Source organism: Alligator sinensis, unplaced genomic scaffold (assembly GCF_000455745.1).
Source record: "Alligator sinensis unplaced genomic scaffold, ASM45574v1 scaffold720_1, whole genome shotgun sequence".
In the NCBI taxonomy this organism is placed as follows: domain Eukaryota; kingdom Metazoa; phylum Chordata; order Crocodylia; family Alligatoridae; genus Alligator; species Alligator sinensis.
Window position 1 is genome coordinate 2,028,862 of NW_005842026.1, and position 7,221 is coordinate 2,036,082.

Sequence of the window (7,221 nt, forward strand, 5' to 3'; positions counted from 1 at the left end):
TTAAAAATCTATTAAAAACTGAAAATTATTTAATAATTTTTTTTAATTCCTGCTTTTTGCTAAAACTGAACATTTTCCATTTTTATTGTTTTTGTTTTCTTGTTTATTACCCTTTCCTGTATTTTCCCTTTACCATATATATGAGAGAATTCAAGTTGAGGTTTTTTACATTTTGATGTTTTTAAAAAATCTTTTTTCCTTTTACTATTTTGAAACTTTTTCCAAAGTTAAGGAAGTTTAGAGACATCATAGAAGAGCCAAAAGACAACATTGGCAAGAAAGCGGTAGAAAAGTAAACCTTGATATCAGACACTATATTTTAGTCTATGGCAAAGACAGACAAGATTAAACAAATTCAGCATTTAACAAAAATAAAAATTGCAGCTTTGAACCTTATAAAACAGAAACAACTGTGACATTTTGAAACTTAAGCAATATTGTTTTTCCATTTTTAACCAGTTGTACTTATTACAGGCAGAGAAAGGTGTCTAAATCTAAAATATAATGGAGAACGGCAAAAATGTATATCCTGTTCTGCATGAACAACAATATTCCCCCCCACCCCACCCATGCCCCTTCTCCCCCACAGACTTACTGGCTGGACACTGCTCTCCAAGCTGCTGGACTGCACTCCTGGCTGCATGCATGCTGCAGCTGCGCACACGCACGTGGCATTTATTGGCAACATTATTGGCCACATCAGCCAATATGGATCGATGTATTGGTGCACCTCTAGCCTGAAACTAGAGAGTGGTGATCTTTATATAGGAAAAAAAACACCTGTTCTTGAACTACACTACTGGTACTTTCCCAGAGTAGCTATCATCAGAGTTGGAATATATTCCTTTTTCTTTTATCAATAGCACTTGTACCAAGCTAGTTTTTTATTTTAATTTTTTCTTCTGCATCTTTCTTCTCAAATGGCAGACAGTAGTTGCATGCACTAAATCCTGCTCTGCTACAGTTGTATTATTCTGCTGACTTCGGAAAAGTATGTACAAGGGCTAGTCCCTAGTGGTTAGGGACTTCATTGGTAATTCAGGCTTTAGGATTTGAAATGTTTTGATCATGCATAAAAAAGAAGCTTTTAGCATAGTTGTGAATATGGCCCAGCTTCACAACTGGAAAAGCAAGGACAGTAGATATGGCACTTGGATAATGTCTTAATCCTAATTCTTGTATTTGGTTAAAAGTTTGCTCTCTGTAGGGTTGCCTTTAAGGAAGTAAAGATGAATGAACCCCATTTTAAAATAACTTTATGATTCACGCTGCTCTTTCCTCAATTTAAGTTATTAAAAAACTGGATAGAAATACTAGGATCTCACATGTTGGTCTTTTTTGGCTCTCCTCCTTGGATTTTGCCTGTGGGTACTCTATAGTACCCATAGGCAAACTGATTTATGCTAAGGCTTTTAGCCAAAGTCCAGGCCTTCCCAGAATTAAGCAACAAAATTGAACAGAGTGCCTTCAGTGGCACTGGGCAAGCAAGGGACAGCAGTTTCCCTATAAGGAATGTGCCTGGCACAGTGCCAGGGGATTGGTGCACCATATAAGGAATGCTTGGCACAAAGCCAGGGGAGTGGACAATTTGGGATAAGAGAAGTTACAAAAGTGATAGACAAACAAAGGAACAGGTGTGTTTTGTGTTGCCATCCTGAGGAGACAGGAGCAGCCTTGGACTTCTTGTTCAACAACAAGGAATCCAGAAATTAACATCCCGCACACCCAGCAGAGGATCTGAGGCCAGTCCCACCGAAGGTCGCTGCTAAGGAACCACTAAGTCACAAGTTGATCATCATTGCAGGGCTTCCTGCCAGAAGCCTCAGGCTCCTGATTGGCTATCTCATTGTCCTTTCTAGCTCAGTAGAATAGTGGCAGGAGGTTTGAACAGGGAGTTAACTTCCTATGTGATGAATACAAACTGCCTTTCTCCCCACTTAACTGCTTAGTGATGTTGACTACTACAAAATCCTATGAATGTTTAATTTACTTTACCCTCCTGGCAAGGAAGAGCAAGACCACAAACTCATTTTAGCCATTTCCCACAGTGAAGATTTTGCCTTGACAACAAATCTTTTACGATTAAATATGGAGTAAATCTTACTTATCTATTTTTAGAGGATTCTGAATAAAGTTTGTTTAAGAGGTTTATTGATCTATATATTGTGTGAAAAAATGACATAATTTCATAGATTTCATAGGTTTTTAGGGTCAGAAGGGGCCTCAGCAGATTATCAAGTCTGAACCCCTGCCCTGGGCAGGAAAGAGTCCTGGGGTCAGATGACTCCAGCCAGGTGGTTGTCCGGTCTCTTCTTAAAGACCTCCAAGGTAGGGAAGAGCACCACCTCACTTGGAAGCCCATTCCAGATTCTGGTAACCCTTACTGTAAAGAAGTTCTTCCTGATATCTAGTCGAAATCTGCTCTCTGTCAGTTTGTGGCCTTTGTTTCTAGTTACTCCAAGAGGTGCCTTGGTAAACAGAGTATCTCCTATTCCTTGCTGCCCCTCTCTGACAAGTTTGTAGGCAGCCACCAGATCCCCTCTCAGCCTTCTCTTGATGATGGTGGGGACACGGGGGACAGAGGGAGGGGGTGAGGCCAGCACAGCTGGCCTTGCCCCCCTGCCCTGCTCCCTGGAGGTGGCGGCAATGGAGCAGATGGAATAGCAGGGTGAGAGCAGAGGAGCTTCCTCCTTGGAGGTGGCGACAGTGGTGGCAGGGAATGTGCGGGGGGCATGCTGGGCCTGGCATAGCCCCAAAATGGAAGGTATGGGGGAAGTGCACCAGGCCCTGCAATGGCGGCAGGAAGGGTGGGGTGCCAGGCCCAGCCCCGCACCAGAGTAGGGGAAAAGGGCAGCACCCACCCCCTGCTCCGTGGAGGAGGCAATGGTGGTGTGAGGGAAGAGAATAGGATTGGGGCTGGTGCGGTAGGGTGGGGACAGGGGGAGTGGCCCTGAACCTGAACTGCCGGGGGGGAATGGGGTTGGTCCCAAAATGACAGGGAGGCGGGGAACCAGGGTCAGGTCCAAATTGGAGGGGGTGGAGCCAGACGAGGGGAGCAGAGACACAGGGCCAGATGCTGGGCTCTGTTCCTGCTGGCCCCCTGGGTGGGGGTGGGGGGAGTGAGCCTGGCCCCAGGCCTGTGTCCCTACCCCACCCCCCAGCAGGCAATGGTGTGCCCCTGTTTCCCCTGTTTCCTGCAGGCCACAAAAACAGGGAGGACAGGGGGCAAGGCCAGCACTGCTGGCCATGCCCCCCTAGCCCTGCAGGTGACGATGGAGAGAATGCGGGGCAGGGCCAGCAAATGGAGGGGTGCAGCTCAGCCCTGGCCCCAAAGCGGTGGGGAGGGAGAGGGAGAGTGCGCCCTGGCCCGAAGGTGCAGGGGGTGGAGAGTGGGGCTGGACACAGGCTGCTGTCCCTGGCCACCCTCACCCCCCTGTCATTTTTGATGGGCAATTGGCTAGTGGTATAATAATATTCCAGATGCATCTTAAAAATGTAAAGTTTAGTTAGGAAAACTTGTAGTTTTCTACAAACGACATCATTCTTCAAGTTTTTGCACCCTTACATCCGTCACACAGCTATAAAGATGGAAGTCTTCCATTAAATTGAAGCTGTTTACCTAGGAATCGTCTTATTTAAAAAGCCTACTGCTATTCACTTTCACAAACAGCAGCCTACAGTATATCACTTACGTGCACTCCATGCCAGCATGACTAATCATCACAACGGTTGAGCAATTTAGCATGTAACCTTTCCCACTATACTTGTTGCAATGAATTACACCAGACTGCACATGGTAAACACACCAGGTTCTATATCTGATATATAATTGCTCTGTGATTATCAGAAATGAAGGCTGCAAACATTTACACTTGCTTTCGAAAAGCTAGGAAGTTGATATTATGTTTGTGCTCCCTATGTAACAGTGAAGTGGATGGAAAGACATAAGAAAATATAATAACATTATATATATATAAAATATTTAATTATATATATCATAAAATATTTAAATGTAGAGTTTGAGTTTTCACTGACAGGATTTACTTTATGGAAAAAAGCAACAAGAAAACCTCTGAATAAATATATTTTGAAGAAAAAGCTTGAGAAGCAGAGGATTAAAAAAAACAATGTTTTAGGCATAAAACTGCATCATCAGAAAACATGTATCTGACCTTGACAGGGGCCCTTATAAAAATTACCATATTTACTCAAATATCAGATGACCATGAATATAAGACAGCCCCCCCCTCCCCCCCCAATAATGAGATTCTATATATGGAACATTTATAAAATTGTATAATTTTCCAGGCATAGAATTTAATTATTGAAGGTTTGCCTTGAATTTGTCCCTCTTCCACTGCTACAGCAGGGAAAATAAATCTCTCTTTTTCACTATTACTTAAAAGAGTCAGCACTAAGGGGGACTGTAGTTAATGGGCAATGTGACTGGTCCATGACTGACACAACTGCTGATGGGCCATGGATGTGTCCTGCTCACCTGGTCATGACACACCTAGCCTTTCTTGCCTTCTGTGACTTGGTTGTTCTTTCAAATGAACCTACATATTTAAGGGGGTGATATCAGTGGCTCCCTTATGTAAACACCTGCGCCACTCTCTAGTCAGGTGTTTGCTCCTCTCAGCATGATTCCTTACTCTCTCACCCCTACCGGTGAACAGTTTGGCCTGCTGACTCAAATATTATAGTGCCCAGTGCTCTTGTCTGCCACTTCTTGTTGCTTTTGGTTATAAAGAATGGGAGGAAGGTCTTATATCTCCATGAATCGACACTTGGTCCACTAAGATGATGTATCCTGGGGATCCGCCTCCCCTACACCCTTCCTGGAACCAACCTGATGTTAAGGTTTCAACTCAGGTAAGTAAGGTCCAGCTGTAGTGGCCTTTAAAAAGTCCAGCACCACCAATAACATCCTGACACTTTAGAAAGCAAAATAAATAGTTCCCAAATGAAAAAAAATGAATTCTTACAGTGTAATCCTTCTGTCTTTAACAACATCCGTTTCCCGTTAGGTTTTTAGTCTTTCACATTGACTACTCACAGTCTTTCCTAGCAAAGGGATTGGGGTGAGAAAAACACCAGTTTCTCACTGTCCCCTTCACTCACAGTTTGACATTTTATTTTCTTCTCTCTCCACAGGATCCTCGCCATCTGGAGACCACTTGTCACTCTGGAGCTTCCATGAGGATTTTCCCAGTAAATCCATAGACTCTTCTAAGTCTCTATCTGTGGGCCACGGCATCGGCTCCCACCATTCACCTGGGGCAACTTGTGCCTGGACACTGTTCTTTACAACTCCAGTCTTCTCTCCTTTGTGTCATGGGCCTCTTCTATTCCGAAATCCAGATTCTGCCCAGCCAATCGGAGCTGGCACGCACTCACAAAATGTGCTGGTACTGGTGCTGGGGTTGCTCTCCTTGGTGTTGGTGTTGAACATGCCAACTCGTCCCTCTGCTGGAGCTTCTCCTGCACTTCCAGTTTATCTCCTTTGGTGGCAGCCAGCTTCTCACTGCCACACCTTCATACGATTGCATTGGCATAGCTTCTGTGGGGATCATTGTCTCCTGCACCACATCCCTTTCCATTCGGGTATTATTGCTGGACCCTGGTGATACATTGGGTTGTGATGTGATCCTTTCTTCTCCTATAGGTTTGTGACGAGAATCAGATCTGCACATGCCGTGCTTGTGCCTCTATCTCAGGAATTTCAGGAATGTAACCGGTAATATAATGTAAATAGCTCACACCTGTTGGCCAGACAGGGCGATGATGCCTTAGCATGCTGAGCTACCCCTTTCCTGGCGTGTGGGTTTTAGTCTGGTGCCCTGGGCACCACTTCTGACCCTCCTGGTCAGGTTCCCTATGCCTCCATGTGGGTTGTCCCTATCATGCAGGCTCTCCCTGCTCAAGCTCCCAGCAAGGTATAGTGCAGCTCTAGGTCAACCTGTGCCATGCCTGAGTAGGGCTTAATCTTCTGCCAGTCACCTACTGAGGTACTTCTGGCCTGTGGGCCTTCCTGCTGGGCCCGCTACATTGAAGAGCTGCTTCACTGCAGCTCCTCCGGCTGTTCCCCTTCCCAGCTCTTCCAAGCTGCCCTCTCTGTCTGACCTTGTTCATTTGGTGTGGAATTTCAGGTGAGGGTCGAGCTCCCACAGCATCTGGGACAGTGTGATCCCTGGCTCCGGTGGAGTGGCAAGCATCTGGCTCCTTCCTGGGCTCTCTTGCCACAGGGGAGATATGCAAATCTGCTTCCAGAGTTCCGGCACATCCCCTGTCTCTTCCTGCCAGCCCATCTTTTAACCCATCTCCACCTCGCCAATTGGTACTTCCCTTCCAGACGGCATGGCACTGGTTGGCCAAATTACAGTCCAACCACCTGGGTGCGGGCTAGTTCTAGCCACCTATGTGCAAACCCCCTGCTCCAGTGAGGGTGCAGGCTCCTCCTCCCACATCCTGCGCCCATGCTGACCACCCATATCTTAGTGAGTCGGCAGCTCAGGTGTGCCCATCACAAGCACTAGCACATATCTTATTCAGATGTGCTGCATCAGTATATTTGCAAGGGATATACCATATTCAACACGGTGGTTATCCCATTTTCCCAGGGGTAGGTCTGTCCCTTGCATTCTGGGTAGGCTGACCTCTGTGAGTTTCTCTGAATGCAGGAAATTCAACTGCACAGTTTTGTGGCAATGAGGGGACTGCATTCATGCTTCCTGCTTGGCTTGCTCCTTAGCCTTTTGGCTAGAAGCAAGTGAGACTGGAGGCATCTAAACCCCAAGGCTTCTGGGCTTGCAAGTAAGATATGTGGAATGGATTTGGAGAGTATCTGAAACCCCAAACTGATGGGTCTGAGAGGAAGGATGCTTGCTTGGTGGTAGAGCCACACACATACACTTGAATGATTGAGTTCTGCTCAGGTGAAATTTGGAACTTGAATATTGGGCTTTGCCCAACAGAATTCAGAAAGGAAATTAAAAAAAATCAGTATGTTTGCCTAATATGGGCCATGTGTTTTATAGTCATGATTAGTGCTGGCTGCTTTTAATCAACTTCATAGTTGGTTTCCATACTGAACACATGCTGCTTTTGGCAGCAGTTTAAAGATAGACAATGTATTTAATGAGGTTTCCTTGTATGTGAATATAGGATGAGGAGCTGATTCCCCATGCTGATTGGGGAAAAACCCTTGTCTTGTATTCG

At 45.6% G+C, this 7,221-nt stretch overlaps 1 non-coding gene across 1 annotated transcript; it reads left to right on the top strand.

Moving 5' to 3' along the window:
- The first annotated feature begins 6,570 nt into the window (after positions 1 to 6,570).
- On the top strand, positions 6,571 to 6,739 carry LOC112550073. Its single transcript, XR_003093737.1, has one exon. It is a non-coding gene; the product is annotated as a U1 spliceosomal RNA (small nuclear RNA).
- The last annotated feature ends 482 nt before the right edge of the window (positions 6,740 to 7,221 follow it).